Below are 19,697 nucleotides of genomic sequence, written 5' to 3' on the forward strand. Positions count from 1 at the left end.
AGCATATAATTATATGCACGTAAGTAACACATTAAAATCTGTCAACTAATACACATTGTTGTAAGATATCACTTAAATTGTCCAAACACAATTGTGAGACTAACTCTTAGTCTTAACTAAATTATGAAGTTTCTATAATGTTTTTGTAACGTATACTTTGCTTTCTATGTGTTAATATGAAACATATTGCATTCAATTAAATCGAATTAAGTTGAGCAACCAAAAGAGTATGTGCGTTAATCTGTTTTTGTAGTTTACGAGGTTAATCTGCGCCTGAAGCTGAATGTGGACCCGAAGTTGGTTCCATAATTTTACGAAATAAACTCACTAGACTCTTCTTTAAAAATCAAATAGGAAATAAAAGATAGATTGTAAATCACCTTTAAGAGCTAGATAGTGAACTGTGAAATTAATGTGAATTTCTTATTTAGAAATATAAAGCAGACTATTTTACACTAAAATTCAAAGCGAACATTATTAATTGGTTCAGCACTCGGTTAAAACTGTGCCTTTTAATGTATAACAACACTTAGCGACAACACATATAAAATTTTATTTAAGTTGTGAGAAATATAAATGATGTTTGTTTTCATTAATCTGTCAGACGCTATATTTGTTTGCGTCAGGGGTGAAAGCGGGCATCGTTCCAGAATTTTCAAAACATGCTGTTGGCCTCATATATGCACGGTGCACACAGCGCATGGAACATTTCTTTGTAACATACACATGCTCACCTGCCACAGGGGGTATTCCATGTCTAAATAGTCTTTCAAAGGCGTCAATATTATATCGGAAAAACAAGGACATTTTGAAATATGTATTATATTTTTGTCCCCCAGTCTGTACCGGGACAAATTGTTTTTGCCCTGTCTGTTTGTTGGTTTGTTTGTTATGTGTTGGTTTGTTTGCGTCTAAGTTTAAAATTGGCTATAACTTTTGCAATATTGAAGATAACAACTTGATAGTTGGCATGCATGTTTATCCCATGTAGCTGCACATTTTGAGTGGTGAAAGGTAGGTCAAGACAGAGACGTAGATAACAGCTCGCCAAATATCGGCAAACTCTTGCACGTCGCGGGTTTCGGCGAGATAAGCGCGCAACTGTTTATCGGTTGCCAGGGTAGTTAACACGCTTATCAACATTTCTGAAACACGCTTTCGCGTTTCAGTTTTTGCGATTTGAAACAAATAAACTGTTATGTATTATTAATATGAGAATGTATGCGGTCGTTTCACACAATTGTTATGTGTCAATTAAAATAAATCACATGCCGCGTGGTTGTATTTAGCGATTTTATTCGCCTCCAGTTTGAAAAAACACACACCATGATAACCGGTATTTAATGATGGCCTTTGAAATACGATAAATTCAAATAAAGAAGCGATCATAATCTTACGACAAACAACTAATAATTGGTTGTTTAAATTAGATTTTTGTTTTTCATTTGAATTGCAGTGTTTAAATTTTATAAATCCGACTGCCATTTACGTGTAGTATAATTTGAATAAAGCTAAACAAATTCGTCTTCTTATGGAGAGAATCTATTCTTGGTCTGCTCTAATCGACTGTTTGTGTTCATTGTTCTCTTTAATGACCGCTAAATTCAATGCACGATTTTACCAATTATAACATTACCACCTAGAGTACATGTATAGAAATCTTCCGACCCGTATACTGTGCCATTCTCCGTAATTAAGCATATCGATCCAGTTATGAAGTTACTTTTCTGCGTCTTTTCACAATGTCTGAAACGGATATTGTGTCATGGGATGACGAGGATTTAAATCTGGATTTACTTCTAGGTATACCGATTATGATGAATATTGTGATAGTTAATTTGTACAGGACTTTACTCAGTCAGTTGTGTATGAGTGCCCAGAATGCAAAGTTAATGAAAAGAACATATGGATTCCGTATGTTGTAAAAAAGCATCATCTAATCTTGAAAAGTATGTCCTCTTATGTACATTATGATTAAGTAAAAGGCATGTGTCCCGGCTTCTACAGAGGAGCCTATGCAACCATTTATGTGATAAAGTCTCTTCATAAACCTCTGTAGTAACAATTTTAGTCGGTGCAATAAAAGAATGCATTAACATAGTTTTTACAGTTTAATATTTCATCAAAACTTCATATTTCATGAACAAATATCAATACACCTTGCATAACAAAAATTAAGCAATTTATCAAACATAACACATATTAAGCAAGTTGTTGATATAACAAATATCATATTGGAAGAAAACAGCTAATATTCTGCAGTTATGCAGGCAACAAACATGTAAGCTAATGCATAAGAGCCAAAATCGTTTGAGGCATGGTATTAATATTGCTGAAGAAAAACCATAATCACATAATAATGTTTCATCATGGTGATTGGACTATAAATGTGACTTAGAGTGTTGACATGTTTTTACCATAGCCATACAAGCAAAAATGCCTCGCCCCCTGGCCATGTTTTTAAAACGACCGGAACCATTTTAGAACTTGTCCGAGAAATCATTGAGACACATTGTTTGACCAAGTTTCATGAAGACCGGACAATAAATGTGGCCTCTAAAGTGTTAAAAAGTTTTTTTTTTAGCTATATATTGACATATAAGGAAAAATGCCCCACCCCTTGGTGCCAATGTTTTTCAACCAACCAGAACCATTTTTGAACTTGCCCAAGATATCATAGGGACACATCTTCTGACCAAGTTTCATGATGACGGACCATAAACCAGAACCATTTTTTTACTTGTCCAAGATATCATTGGGACAAATGTTCTGACCAAATTTCATGAAGATTGGACAATTTATGTGGCCTCTAAAGTGTTATCAAGGCAAATGTTGACGCCCCACAACACACTGCGCATGACAGACAAAAGGTGATCACAAAAGCTCACCAATGGCACACTGTGCTTAGGTGAGCTAATTGGCAAAAGGATAATCACTAGAAATGTGTTCCCACAAAAAATGGTCCTGAGCAACTTCCTAACAATGAACATACATACACAATAGTGTGTCCTGCTTCATTTACACATACTTTCATACTTAATATGTTTTGCCATTGCTTTGATCTGAATGTAAACAGAGCATTTCCAGGTCTCTTGCGTGCATATGGACAATGTATGGCTTTGGATCACTTCCTTAAGTATATAACACTCAACCCTGATAGGTACAGTGATCTCAACTTGGCAGACTCCAACGGCAGCTGAGCCTGGTTCGGTTGTTGACGATGACAAACCACACTTAGTTGTTTTGTCTTCATACAATGCGATGTTGAGAGAAGTATCGTCCTCAGTTCTCAGTTATGGATTCATCCTCATCGAGCAGGAGACGATCGACAAGTGCTGTTCGGGATGATTCATCAAGTAAATGTCGAGATCGCTTTTGCACCCCATCACTCAGTCGCTCCCTCCTGGGCCTGGCCAAACTGAAAATACCAATGAGCATGGCAAATGAGCACCAAATCATATGATATTTATTATATGCTATTCTAAATTTAGATGAAAAATGTAAATGCCTCATAAAATTTATAAAGACGGCATATAAACATGCATTTTATAATGTTTCCTTATGAATTCATGAATACATTCATTGTCATATTTCAGCAAATGAACACAGAAAGACAATAAACAACCAATCCACCATTTACACCACACGATACCTGGTAATAAGTCAAAATTTTGTCTTATTACCAGGTATTGTGTGGTTTTAAATATTACCTGAGCTAACCCACCTTATTAAATTACTTTACTATTTATTGATCAACAAGAACCATTAGGATTAATAATAAATTCTTATATAAATAATTACACGACTAAATTTATAAATTAAATCATATATTAAATGATTAATTAATTTAAACCTTCCTTAACATATAAAACAGAAGCACTTTTTAATTAAGCACATTCATCAACGGTTTGAACTACACAAAATAAACAAACTATTATTTATACGAATTTACACAAAGTAATATTGCGAATGAGTATGATGTCTAATTATACATGATTATTATAAAAAGTTGATTAAATTTGGGAGGGCTAATGATATGATCCATAGAACATGCTGTCACCATATATTGCACCATACTGTCTCTGCCTAAATAAATTTGAGATTTATCTACTGATAATGCATATTTCACCCATATAGCCATAAACTAGATGACTGAATTGGCAGTTCTGTATGGAATATTACATAACATTAGTAACTAGGGTCAATTTGACATCTGCCTTGGAAGGTTTTTATGGATATTTGGGAAAGCTAAGAAAGGAATTAAGGAATCCCTGTGTGCACTTAAATTTAATCAAGATAATTGAATAAGAGAGATGTGCTAAGTTTATTTGTTTTTGAAATCAATATTAATGAGGCATTTAACCATATTCATATTAAAATTAAATTTCTTTATTGTAAATTAACATCCACAGGTTGAAATTGAGCTTTAATTCTATTCAATACTGTCAACTGTCATCAGAATGCTTGAAAACAAAATTTTCCCATAATCTTTCTCCTCGAATTGCCAGCATGAGTCCATTTCTTTGTAACAAATTTATTTTTTATTCATTTTTGAATAATTTCAATCATATTGGGATATAATTATGTTAAAATAAAAAGCAAGTTTTACACAGTCTTTAAGCTTGGTTGCAGAAAATCAAAAAGGCTGAATGAAAATGACTAAAAAACTGGATCAATAAAAATTGCACAATTCCATTATTAGAAGGAATATCACAATGAAACTATGGGCAACCATAAAACTAAATCTGCACTAAAAAATTATTTAAGTTTATGTTACAGGCCATTATGTGTTAAGTTTTAGTGATTACAACTATAAAGGAGTTGAATGGAAACTTTTTATGGATTAAAACATGCATCTGCAAAATGGGGTGTATAAAATATTGTGTAACTTTCTTAAGCAAAGGAATATCACTATGAAACTGTGGAGCTAAATAAAGTACAATCAGCACTGTAGAAAAATATCAGTTAATATATGAAACAACGCATCCTTTTTAAGCTTTGGTCACTCAAAATATATAGTTTTTTTGCGGAAAATCGAAACGGCTGAATGCAAATATCTGAAAAACAGGATAAATTTCATTTTAAAGGAATGTCAAAATGAAAATTTGGGCAGACATAAAACTCAATTGGCATTCTTAAATGATACCATATTTGATGCGATCCATAGTTAATATTTGACGTTTTAGTCGCTGCAACTATGAAGAGTTTGGATTGAAACAATTTTTGGCTTAAAGAAGTACCCTGCAAAGTGGGGTAAATAAAATATGTTGTAATTTTCTTATGCAAAAGAATATCACACTGAAATGTGGGACTATATAATTTACAATTAGCACTCTTTAAAAATATAAGTTATGATATAATGAACTGCACCCTTTGTAAACTTTGGTCACTCAAAATATGCAGGTTTTTGCGGAAAATCAAAACGAATAAATGCAAATATCTAAAAAACAGGACAAATTAAAACTTGGATAATTTCATTATTGAAATGAATATAAAAATCAAAATGTGGGCAGCCTTAAAACTCAGTATGCACTTCAAAATGATACCATTGATGGTATGATCCATAGATCATGTTGTCAGTTTTAGTTGCTAAAACTATGAAAGGTTTGGATTGAAACAATTTTTTGCTTTTAGCATGCACCGACAAAAACGGGAATATGAAATTTGGTGTCAATTTCTTATGCAAAGGCATATCACAATGAAATTATGTGACTTAATAAATTACAAGTACACATGTAGCACTTAAAAAAATTAAGTTATGATATGATGCAATGCACTCTTTTTTAGCTTTGGTCATGCTAAACTCTGAAGATAGAAACAACTTTCGGCTTAAAGCCTGCACCCCCAAAATGGGGAAAATAAAATCTGGTATAATTTCTTATGCAAAGGAAATCAGAATGAAAATAAGGGACTAAATAAATTACAATTAGCACTTTAAAAAAATATAAGTTAAGATATGATTCATTGCACCCTGTTTTAGCTTTGGTCATGCAAAATATGCAAGGGGTTTGCGGAAAATCAAAACAACTGAATGCAAATAACTGAAAAACAGGACAAATTCAAACTTGGATAATTTCATTATTTAAAGGAATATCATAATGAAAAGAAGGGCAGCCTTAAAACTCAGTTTGCACATTAAAATGATACCATTTATGATATGATCCATAGTTCATGTTGTCAGTTTTAGTCGCTAGAACTCTTAAGAATTTTGATAGAAAAAAAAACTTTTGGCTTAAAGCGTGCACCCCAAAATGGGGAAAATAAAATCTGGTGTTAATGTCTTATGCAAAGAAATATCAGAATGAAAATATGTGACTTAATAGATGACAATTAGCACTTTAGAAACATATATGTTATGATATGATGCAATGCACCCTTTTTTAGCTTTGGTCATGCAAAATATGCAAGTTTTTTGCGGAAAATCAAAGCGACTGAATGCAAATACCTGAAAAACAGGACAAATGAAAACTTGGATAATTTCATTATTTAAAGGAATATCAAAATGAAAAGAAGGGCACCCTTTTTAGCTTTGGTTATGCAAAATATGCATGTTTTTATGAAAAACCAAAATGGCTGAAAGCAAGTATGTGAAAAATAGGTTAATATTAAAACTTGCACAACTTCATTATTTAATGGAATATCACAATGAAAATATGGGCAGACATCAAACCAAAGCACCACTAAAAAAATGATACCATATATGATGTGATCCATAGTTTATATTCGAAGTTTTATTCGCTAAAACTATGAGGAGTTTCAATTGAAAATCAAATGCATCGGAAAAATGGGGTAAATAAAATATGGTGTAATGTTATTATCTAACAGAATATCACTATAAAAAGGTGTGAATGCATAATACCGAATCAGTACTTTAATACAAAAATCAAATGTAATAATATCCAGGTAATATTTTCTTAGATAAATGTGTCACAAGTTTACTGAAATTGGAGCATAACGTGTTTTCCGAGAATAGCGTAAAAATGCAGTAATGTTTGTAACGATTCTTACCGTAACCTCCAATGATGTCGCTTGTTTACTGAACTGGTCTGGTGGAGACATTATCCATCAATTTTAAAAAACAACACATTCAGTCAATGTCAACAAAGTACTCGCTCTAAATTCCCTTTTTAGTTTGTAGCTTTTACCCGCTTCGCAAACAAAATGGCGTCGTCTATATTTTTCTTCAAGTCTCGCGTAATCCCGTAACGTGGGAGTACTCGGCACGCCCGATAACGCAATATGAGCCAGTTTTCAGTCTCTGTTATCTACGTCTCTGGTCAAGATCAAGGTCATCCTTCAGGGTCAAAGGTAAAATATATGGGAGGGGACATAGTGTTTCACAAACACATCTTGTTTTAAGTTCTTTCTGCGACACTCATGTTGTAGGGAACGGAAGTTGTTTAAAATGATGAGCATTCTTAAAAGTGATTATGTTTTATGAGTATTTTTTTATTTTCAACAGATCACGCATTTAATACAATATTGGGCAATGGAATGCGATTCTACACATATTAATTTATCCATTAATATACAAAAACATACCATCACCTTCAGTTTGGAAAAGCGAGTAGCTTTTTAAGTTATGCCATGGTGTAGTTTTGAACCAAAGAATAGCAACCCAGTTGAAAACTTATGGACATTTATACGTTGTGTTGAAAATCGAAGCAGGTGGTCGCTTATTTTGCCTGTTGGAAGAAAAATAGTCCACACAATTACCTCAGTAATGACGTCAAGCAGCTGCTTTCAAGACATTCAAATTGTTGCATAAATTTAGACATTGTTACTGACCTACTACATATATTTGCATTTTCGAAAAGAGCGGAAGACAATGCCAATGAGGTGGCGCTTGCAGTAATGCACGAGACATTCTTTGATCGACATATCACTATACTTTACCCACATGGCTAACAATTGGGTAAACAAGTTTATTTGTTTCAGTACTCCTCAACAAAAAGAAGTTATTTTAAGATTATGCAAAACATACGGACTTTCCATTCGAATAAGCCACTTTTAATAAACAATCATCCTCTCAATCAAAGCAAGTCATCAACCTGAATAAGAAAAGACTATTCAATACATGTACGAAACGTGTAATACCCTATGCAATCAATAACTGAATCCCGAATATTTTCAAAAAATGCTATGCATCTTTTCGTAAATAAGATTGTTTGAGTCAAAAACATGAAACTTCTGTCTGACACGATGAGTTTCATACTCTTACTTAAATGGTTATTTTTCGAAATGGCACGATCGTTTTAGGGTTTATATGAGCAGATTTGCCATATATTTACGTTTATATTCATGCACAGTCCGTATTAAATAAATAACGGTAAAGTACTAGAGTTACGACACCTTATGGGTTTCGCGGGATGGAATGAGTGGAGAGATCAAATCAAATTGAAAATCGATTATTTCAAAAAAATTGGTACGAAAAAATATGTGGGTACGAAAAAAAAACAAATTTGGGAACGAAAACCAATTTGAGTACAAAAAAAAGGGTACGAACAAAATAAGGGTACGAAAAACTATTTGGGTACGAAACAAATGGGTACAACTAAAAAATAAGGTACGAAAAAAATTAGGTACCAATAAAAATGAGTACGAACAAATGGGTACGAAAACATTTAGATACGAACAAATTTGTGTACGATAAAAAATTGGGTACGAGAAAAATGTGGGAACGAAACAAAAATTTGGTTACGATAACAAATTAGAGTACGAAAAAATATATGGAACAAAAAAATAAGGGTACGAAAAACTATTTCGGTACGAAACAAAAAGGGTACGAATAAAAATTTGGGAACGAAAAAATTTGGGTTCGAAACAAATTTGGGTACGTAAATAATTTGTACAAAAAAAATTGGTACGAAAAAAATGGGGAACGAAAAACATTTGGGTACGAACAAATTGGGTACGAAAAAAAAATTGATAACGAAAAAATTGGGTACGAAAAATATTGTGTACGAAAAAAATGGGTACGAAAAAAATTGGGTACGACAAAAAAAATTGGGTACTAAAAAATGTGGGTACGAAAAAAATGTGGGTACGAAATAAATGGGTACGATAAAAAAATTGGGTACGAAAAACATATGGGTACGAAATATTTTGGGTACGAAAAAAAAATCAAATTTGAATTATCTAGCGCGTGAATCGTCTCCTGTGGGTGAATTGTCTTGGGTTGCTACTAACGCTACATGTACTTCCGGCCAAGCCACGTGTTTATAGCGATTTCGCAATGAAAAACACCACTTTTTCGTCATTTGATCAAAAAACTACATTTTCCCAGAAATGGCAAATATGCCACCGTGTAGAACGCGTTCTGGTTCATATTCAGCAAAAGTTATCGGTCAGTTACCAATAGAGTCGAATCGCGGCTAAAACCAGGAGCTTTTAGTCGCCATTATCATTCGTTCAATTGAACGTCATCAATAGATGACGTCCAATATATCACTCATTCCATACGAAAAATATGTGGGTACGAAAATTTTGGCTTCGAAAAAAATTTGCCAAAACAAATTGGGTAGGAAAAAAAATTGGTAAGAAAAACATGTGTACGGAAAAAATGTGGGTACGAAAATTTTGGTAACAAACAATTTATGCCAAAAATAATTTGGGTACGAAAAAAAATATGGGTACAAAAATTGTGGGTAATAAAAAATGTGGGTAGGAAAACAAAATTGAGTACGAAAATTTTGGTTCCAAAAAAATGTGTTTACTAAAACAATTGGTTATGAACAAAAATTGGGTACACATTATTTTGGGTACATTTTTTTTTTAAGAAAGAAGGGGTATCTGTAAGTATACCGGGGTTACCAAAAAGTATCATTTGAAAATTGGAGTACGGTTAAGTAAACTTCAAAGTACCCGTGGTACGGGAGATTAGTATCTGGGAGGGACCTTGACCTATTCAGCGTTAGTATTTTCAACAAGTGGACCATGGGCCTAAAGGCACTCACCTGAGACTCTAAGGAAATAAACTATTATCACAACAAGAGCACCGCGTAACGGATGCCGACGCTCGGCTGCGGGTGCAGTTTTGAATGATGAAAGCTTGTCAGAATATTTTTTAAGAGGTCACAATGACCTTAACCTTTGACCTAGTGACCCAAAATGGGTGTGGCGTGTAGAACTCATCAAGGTGCATCTACATATGAAGTTTCAAAGTTGTAGGTGGAGGTACTTTGATTTTTAAGCCAATGTTAAGGTTTAAGGGGCGGACCCCGGACGGCAGAAAGACACGACACGACACGACGAGCTGGCTATGACAATGCCTAGGGTTTTCTAAGAAAACAACCGAGAAACATACATGCTTGATTTATATGCCCAATCTTAGTTTTGAAGATAAATATTCATAAACAAATCAGCCAAGATATCGTTAAAACAAATGACCTGACCAAGTTTCTTGAAGGATAGATAGTAAAGGTGATTTCTAGAGTGGTAAAAAGATTTTACAATACCCATGTAAGGAAAACTGTTCTTCCCCTAACGGCAATGGTTTTAAGCGGACGGAACCATTTTTGAACTCGACCCAGGTTAAAGATTAAAAGTTATCAAAATATCAATGAAATCCGATTAGTAAGTAGTATATAACTGACAGACATTAACATTGTATTCTATTTTTTTCTACAATCGATAATAAAAGTTTCATGAGAGAATCACAATATAAGCGTTTAATTAATAAAATCAAAAAAAAAATGTGGGCAACATATCATGTTTGTTTCAAAAAGAAAAACAAAATTTCCCCCATATTATTTGACCTTTGACCTTGAATGATGACCTTGACCTTTCACCACTCAAAATGTGCAGCTCAATGAGATACACATGCATGCCAAATATCAAGTTGCTATCTTGAATATTGCAAAAGTTATGGCCAATGTTTAAGTTTGACGCAAACCAACAAACAAACAAACCAAGAAACAGACAGGGCAAAAACAATATGTCCCCCAGTATAGACTGGGGGACATAACAGGAGCTTTCAGAGGACAGCGCGCTCGACTATTCGAGTGCTTGACAGTATAACGAAAGCTATCATGGGGAAATTGTTCATATTCAATAAGGTCAATGTAATATAGTCATATTCTAAGTGGAAGAGGACCATACATGTAATTGAAAGATATTGATCGTTTATGTGAAAAATCAGGTTAGTGTTGTTTTGTCAAAGCATGAATCAAATTTGATGATAAACAAGAAACAATCGCAGACGGGTGATGCTCCCCAAAGATTTTTTGGTCGCAATATTGCACTATTATATTCAGATAAAAGGAAACGTCTTGAGGGGCATAACTTTGGACAAAATAATACAATGGATGGTTAAGCAACTTAAAAATTTTAAGGGCCATAACTCTCTTAATAAATCATCTAACCCGATCCCACTTATAACACGCGCATCTCCTAGAGGTAGTTAAGCTTCCCATAAAGCTTCATTGTATTCCAGACAGTAGTTGGGGAGAAATGAAGAATTGCACGACATGTATATGTACAGTTTATAGAAAATTTCAAAGGGCCAGAACTCTGTGAAAAATCAACCGACCATAACCGGCTGATAATATGCACCTCTCCTGTTGGTAGTGAAGCTTCCCATAAAGTGTCATTGAATTCCCGTAATAAGTTTCTGAGAAATAGCTCGGACAAGAATTGCACTATATGTTCAATGGAAAATTTCAAAGGGCCATAACCCTGTGAAAAATTATCCGACGAGAACCGGCTGATAATATGCACATGTCCTCTTGGTAGTGAAGCCTCCCATAAAGTTTCATTGAATTCCATTCATTGGTTGCTGAGAAATAGCCCGGACAAGAATTGCACTATATGTACAGTTAATTGAAAATTTCAAAGGGCCATACATTGTAACTCTGTAAAAAAATAATCCGGCCAGAACCGGCTGATAATATGCACATCTCCTCTTAGTAGTGAAGCTTCTCAGAAAGTTTCATTGAATTTCAGTCATTAGTTGCTGAGAAATAGCCCGGACAAAAATTGTGCACGGACGGACAGACGAAGCGGCGACTATATGCTCCCCTTAAAAAAATTTTTTTTTTTTTGGGGGGGTGAGCATAATAAAGAAGTTATGGCAATTTAAAGGTGGAACGCAAACTTTAACATAGATTTATCAATTATATGCATAATCTAAGTGAAAAAAAGGCCATAATTGTTACAAAATGCTTGATAAAGTTATCTGCTCTTGTTTATACATTGGGGTCATGTTGGTTAAGAAGTATGCAAAATACATGTATGAAAGCAATATGTCAAGGGACATAGAAACTATTTGAGGGGGTATGCAAACTTGAACATAGATTTATCAATACTATGCATATTCTAAGTGAAAAGGGGCCTTATTCTGTTAAAATGCTTGATACAGTTGTCTGCTCTTGTTAATAGATTGGGGTTATGTTGGTAAAGAAGTTTGCAAAATATAATAGCAATATGTCAATGGACATAGGAAATATATTTGAGGTGGTACGCAAACATTCCAATGCGCACGCCGACGCCGGGGCGAGTAGGATAGCTCCACTATATATATTTCATATATAATGGTCGAGCTAAAAAGTAAATATACTATAAACAACAAGCTAACCTCAATCACAACTTTAATGCAATGCTTATAACAATAAAGTTGCAATGATATGCCAGGGATTGAAACTAACTTTTTACTATTGTTGGTAACCATCTTTAGTATTTTGGTTGCCCAGATAAAGAATAACGAACCCAGAAATATGAACATGTGAATATTATACATTCTTTTAATAAAATAATAGATAATTAAATACATTTGCTGATAATACACATGTTCAATGCATGATGTATTATTATGAGCCTGAATTGAATCATGTCCTATTCCTAAATAATGAATGTTATTTAACTAGTATTGAACTATTGATCCATGGTGATCAATTGTTTTTCAATTTTTATTGCACTGAATTGTTTAAAGCTTAAAAAATAAGTTTACCAACTTTTGAAATTGAGTTGCCCAGGCCAAAATCTACTTGCCCCGGGCTCACGGGAAACCACTAATGTCCATCCTTGTATGCTCTTCATTTTCTGTTCTTCCATCCCATTCTCAAAATTAATTTTAAAGCACAATATTTTTTAATAATATTTGTATGAATTACTAACCATTATCACCCAAAAAACAATTTTACAAAGCTATAATCCTGTCGTAGAGATTTGGTTTACCATTATCAGTGTTCTCTTTAAATACCGGCAGCCAGCGATTTCGCCGCTTACATATACTCTTGATGCCGGCTACTTTCCCCAAATATATCAAGTAAATGTCACAAATGCTTTCGTTTTACTGCATAGTTGTCGGCCATATAACTGGCTACTCAATTTTTTCTGGAAAACACTGAATTATGCATGACAAACACACAATACTTAAATACATTTAGATTCGTTTTTAAAATAAATTGACACTTCCAGCTTGTCGTCATTAAAATCCAAAGATTCAAATAATTTTCCACGAGATACGTCAACAATTGCGTAATCAAATGAATGAAAAATAAAAGTAAAGAAAGCCGGATTTTACATAAATTTCAGGTTGATAAACACAACAAGGTAAAGGTAGTCGGTGAGATATAATAATAATACAGTTAGTAAGGCTCGTACCCTGGGTACGGTAAATATACTAAAACGTACCCTGGGATTTTAACACTTAATCGGTTGTTGTCGGCTATTTTGTGAAAAATAATTATGTTTACATTTATGTCAATTTTCTGTTAAATGGCCTTTACATTATCAAAACTCATTGTTAAAATCATTAATTTGATTAAATTTTAAATCTTAAATTGTTTAAAGTCGCGTCATTGTATGACGTCGTCAAGTATAATATTTTCCGCGACGTCGCACGTTCACTTTTTACCGTCATAGATTTTTTTAAAGAAACATTATTTGGTTTGCAATGTCCGTTAAATGGGAAACACCATATTCGGTATTTATATTATGTTTTAACACTTAATTAATGCTGTGTACTACATATTGTATAAGATATTTCGATATTTATTGAAAATGTTTCAAATTGGTATTTATGAAACCTTTTATTATAATGAGTGTATGCTATTATATTATAGTTTGAAAAGTATATCTGTTGTACTATAATCTTATTATTCATTTTTTATTGTTAATTTCATTTATTGTAGAGAATCGTCAATGTTACATGTAGTCGCCAATGCTAGTCGTCAGTGTAAGTCGTCAATGCTTGTGATCATTGTCGTCAATGTTAGTCGTCAATCCTTATCGTCATTATACATGAAAGAAATAAAAGCAGAAACAGAGACGCATTCTTGATTACTTGATTATTTCTAAGGCGTCCTTTCAACACGCATACTAAAAAGCATGTTGATGCATATTTTTTAAAAGAGAAGTTTGTTTAAGGTAAACAATATTGTTTTACGTTAATCGGTAGCATGTTTTACGACATCGGGTTTTGGGCGGATATACAACTCGGATACAATGTAATATTTACGGGTATGTTTAAGTTTATTTACCGTACCCGGGCCGGGGGTGCATGTAAGTAAACTTAAGAGTACCCGGGGTACATGTAAGTACTACCCGAGCCGAGAATGACCAATCGAGCCTTAGTAAGTGAGTGATGGTGTATGGGATAACATGCACAGAGGGTGTATACACGATCAGTTTCTAACAGTGTAAGTTATAATTAAAACAACTCATCCTTTATATCAAAATACTAGTTAGTCATTAGCATCAAAATAAATGTGGTCTAAATAATAATAGCCGCCAATGTACCATAACAAACAATAAATTAGCAGTATAAGAACTTCAATAAAATTTAATATAAAAAATCAACAATAAAACATATTTTTATACCAGTAATTATAGTTATCAAAGGTGTGAGTGTGCTTAATGTAGTGTGTTTTATTTTTCATGAACAAGTCAATTGAAGGTGTTAGAGATGAAGAGATACATTGATCCATACGATTAAAAAGTGTAATTAACCACGGGCTTATTAAAATTAAAACGATGGCATTATTCAATTATAATTACATTGTACCAGCGGTTTATTGTTGTATACTATAAGCTTGCAATATTTTAAATAATGTAAACAACTTACCTTGTATTAAGTTGGCACTTTGTTGTCAGGTGTAGAAACTTTTTATACTTATTTCTGTTTAGTTGCACTGGCTGAACCAAAAGAATTATGTAGTCGTTTCTAAATAATCACGAAACAACCTACTTATGCATATATGCTTGCCAGTTACTGAGTTTGTGCATTTCCATTCATTATATTATCGGCCTTGGCAAACAGCGTAGACCCAGATGAGACGCCGCGTGATGTCTGCAATTTCGTACGCTGAAGATTTCCATATCCACGGGTGTTTTTATGTCAAATGTTATTGTTTTTCAATAGATCGTATACTTATCTACAAAACAGCGAATTAGCATTCACTTTACATTATTTTAATGATGTTATTTTGTTAATACTTTCTCGCGTTCTTTTCGAACGTGTATTGGCAGCCATTTTGATTGTTGGTTGTATACTTCCGAAATTATGTGTTTTTATGACTCTCATAAATGTTTTTAGTGCAGAAATTGTAATTTTAAGTATCGATCTCTTCTTTAAATTTTTATATTTTGTTAAATTATTTGCGTTTAAATTTGATTGTTTGTTGCTTACTTGCGAACGATTTTTTATGTGTACGCTAGTGGATATGTAATCAGGTTACCGTATCTACATCAATGAAATTTAACGGTTGTTTGTTTTTGTTTGTTTTGTTAATATTTTCTAAACGGGTTCAGCTTCGTATGTTTAACGCAATATGAACTTATTTATTAATTTGGGAATAAACTCGCAATATTTATTATTTAAAATCAAATTTGAAGTGTCTAGCGCGTGAATTGACTCCTGGGGGTGAATTGTCTTTGGGTTGCTATTAACGCTAATAACGCTTCCGGCGAGAACTCATTTTATAGCGATTGTGCAATAAAAACACCTCTTTTCGTCATTTTATCAAAAACTAGATTTTTCCCCAGACATGACGAATACGCCATCGTGTAGATCGCGTTCTGGTTCATATACACGTCAAATTTCAGGCACAGTGTGTGGCCAGTTTTCAAGACTATTAAATCGCGGCTATAACCCGGAGCTAAACGAATTTTAGTCGCCATTATCATTCGTTCAATTGAACGTCATCAAATGATGACGTCAATATATCACTCATTCCATATAACTATATACCTGTTGTAATATGCATGTCCTATAATTGTTAATTCTAAATATATATATGTATATGCCTGTATGCCACTTACCACTGTTGACTACATTGTGTGTTATATGTATGTTTACGCATGGGCTTCAAGTCTAATCTGAAATCTACTCTGAAATTAAACCATAAAACCATATTTGTATATAGGGAAGTACTGAAAACTTGTTGATATAAATGCAAGGTTACATCAAACTTACAATTTACTCGGCTAATAAAGTTTTCTGTATCATCTTGTACACCGGCACAGATGTAACATGAGTATGTGTTTGTATTATTTACGATATTAGCATGCCTCATGATATCGTTCTTATGGATTGTTAAGACGTGGGATCAATATATCTTGCTCGATAAAATGAGTTAGTTAGTCGCGGGAACAACATTGTCAACATAATTTATTGGTGGTAACGACATTACAAGTCGTGCAAAAGAAAAGAAACTCGCTGTTATGACATTACAAATCGTTTGAACGAAACATGTAGGTAGTGGAAACGACATAGCTAAACAATAAGAACACTAGTAATTTGTTTAACGCATGTATAAAGCAACTGATACAATAAAAACTGTCATGACTCTGTATGATATGAATCGGATAAGCTCGTGCATATAAATGCTTTTCAAACTGCATGTTTTGATAGGTTGTAACCGGGTTTTCTTGAGTATAATACAATGAGCCACGGAAACCGAAAATACGCTTAAAGGCACCTTTTCGTACTCCGAGGTACTTTAAGTATATTTTCCGTGCACGGGTGCTTTGTAATATTTAAGAGCACTCGGTGTGCGTTTGCGTAGTACTTAAATTGAGTCGACAATGACCAATCGAGCTATATGTTATGTATGAGTACATATAACTCGCTTGATCATATTGCTGCTAGTATGTGACATGTCCACATAAGTTTATCGAGTGATTTTCCGTGAATGACAGAGTATACTCCTCCTTTTTTTATTATTTTGCTGGTGAAAAAATATTATTTTGCGATAATGAATCGTAGAAACCTTTCATAATCTGTTGTAATAAACTATTCGATGAAATTTCAATTTAGAACAAACATTTTTTTCACATGCAGCACACGTGTTAACAAAAAAAAACTATCGACGATGAAATCATCAAAATATGAAGCCTTTTTTTATCAAATGGTTAATAGGTGTGATTTTCTCATAAAACAATGATAAATATTTTCTTCAATGTAGGCGCAAATAAATTCGCGATTTTGGATCGTTCATTATGACATCTGACAACTATGCGATGTAAAATGTAATAACTATGTCAAAGTTAACCAAATGTTTAATTCTTCGTATATGGAATGCAATAACTGACCTTTAAAATATTTTTTCAGGCAACTAACGGATCTTAACGTTTTCATGCAACATCACGTTGAGCAGCGCAATTGTTATATTCGATTCTCGACCGAGCACGATACATGTTACGTATAGCGGACAGTTTATAGTGTGCGAGCCTATTTGATCCTAAATCGGACTTAACGAAGGCAATAAAATGAGGAAAACGAAGTTATTACTTTCATCGTTACTGTGTGTCTGTTTCCTGTATTTGTTCGGACATTGGTTCCTGGGATTGTGTGGACCCGCCCTTGATAGGGCGCTTAACGAGATGCTAAGTCCGCCGATTGACGTAAACCAAGATTGCAAGTTTGTGTACGTTGATTTAGGTAGCAACAAGGGCGTGCAGATACGGAAGTTGTACGAGCCATGGCTGTATCCGGGTGCGGCTATCATACCGTTCTTTGACAAGTTATTTGGAAAAATAATCCAATCTAGCCGTCGTGGGGATGTGTGTTCGTTTGGATTTGAGGCTAATCCACGTCATATGGGTCGCCTGAAGCACATTGAACGTTCATATCGACGTAAAGGACTCAATGTCACGTTTTACAATAACGCCGTTTCAAACAGAACTGGAGATATTGTGACCATATATTCGGACACGAATTTTGACATCGACTGGGGCGCTGGCATTCTGGATACGGCCATTGATAACAAAAATAATATGACAGAATATAAAGTCCAAACCATCGATATTGTTCACTTCATTCGAAATCAGATTGTCCCCCTCAAACCAAAGGCAGTTTTCATGAAAATGGACATCGAGGGATCGGAATACATAGTCCTGCCACAGATGATTCAGACATCAACCCTTTGCAAAGATATCATAACATCATTTGTGATCGAAATGCACGAGTGGGCTAAGAAACCTATGGGGTCGACTCTAACATTTGACGATGTAAGAAATATGCTAGGGAAGCAAGGTTGCGTCCCTTCTGAAATGGTATCTGTCGACGACGAAAGTTATTTGCATGACGTCCCCATAGACCCTAGTTGGTAACAATCAAAAAAGATTGTGCATATAGATGTGTTACACAATAAGTTGACTACCGTTTCATTTGTTGTTGATGTGGTTGTATTTTAATAAAGAACAGAACAGAACAGAAATTTTATTACGACTTGTACATAGTACATCGTCAGACAAAACCATGTACATGTAATAATAAACATATCGACGGGTCATGTGAAAAGAAAGAGATAATACAGTTGTAAAAGTTGTACATAGCATCTAACATAATACATGACAGTGGTGGGTAAACACAAAACAATATGAAAAGAAAGAGATAATACAGTTGTTAAAGTTGAACATACTATCTAACATAGAACATGACAGTGGTGGGTAAACACAAAACAATTAATACAGGAAACACTCGATTTTTTCAAAGTGTGTGCAACAGAGCGGCAAACAGCTATAAGCATTTATGGGAAATAAACTTACATCACCAAATAAAGAGGCAAATGATTCCCACGATTTATTCGAAGACGTTTTAGGTTACTAACGACGTGTAAATGGGCGTCAACGGAAATAACCATACAGTTTGTTTATTGATTTATCTAGGAGCAGTTAATATTGATGTCATTAGTTTTTGTTACTTGTGATTGTGTGATTAGCCGGTGATTTTCTCTTCTCCAAAAATACATCCTCCAATAGACTATTTCCCAAATGCAAAATGTAAAAGGGTCGTTTCCCAATGGCAAAAAGTAACCTTTGCCCCAAAAATCTTACCACAGTTAAAAAAATATGCCAAACTTTTCCAATTGAATAAACTTAATAAATTTGTTTATCGAGTGTGTAATAGAGAAATTTGATTCCCCGTCACTTAATAATAAACATTTTAGAAAGCATTTAAACATGCACTTATAAACATTGATATAGTGTTAAGGCGCTATTAAACGAAACCAAACTTCAAATATAAATTTCATATACATTCAGTTTATAAATATAATTTCCCCATTAAATCAACATTATCGTAATGAAGCCAGCATAGAGGTAGTTTTGTAAGACGAAGCAAAGCGAAAGTCTTATGATTATTAACCCATTGATGCCTAGCGTCTAGAATAAAGGCTTTGGCAAACAGTGTAGACCCAGATGAGACGCCGCATGATGCGCTGTTTGCTTAACCTACTTATGCCTAGTGGACTCAT

The 19,697-nt window shown here is 33.9% G+C and overlaps 1 long non-coding RNA gene across 1 annotated transcript in view; it reads left to right on the top strand.

The window, feature by feature from the left end:
* The window catches only part of LOC127861454 (uncharacterized), a 32,354-nt gene extending 13,013 nt beyond the window's left edge, over positions 1-19,341 (top strand). The window contains exon 2 of the long non-coding RNA XR_008040224.1: positions 17,552-19,341. This is a non-coding gene — a long non-coding RNA (uncharacterized LOC127861454). The remainder of the gene's footprint in view (positions 1-17,551) is intronic.
* The last annotated feature ends 356 nt before the right edge of the window (positions 19,342-19,697 follow it).

This window comes from Dreissena polymorpha, chromosome 16, assembly GCF_020536995.1.
Source record: "Dreissena polymorpha isolate Duluth1 chromosome 16, UMN_Dpol_1.0, whole genome shotgun sequence".
Lineage (NCBI taxonomy): Eukaryota > Metazoa > Mollusca > Bivalvia > Myida > Dreissenidae > Dreissena > Dreissena polymorpha.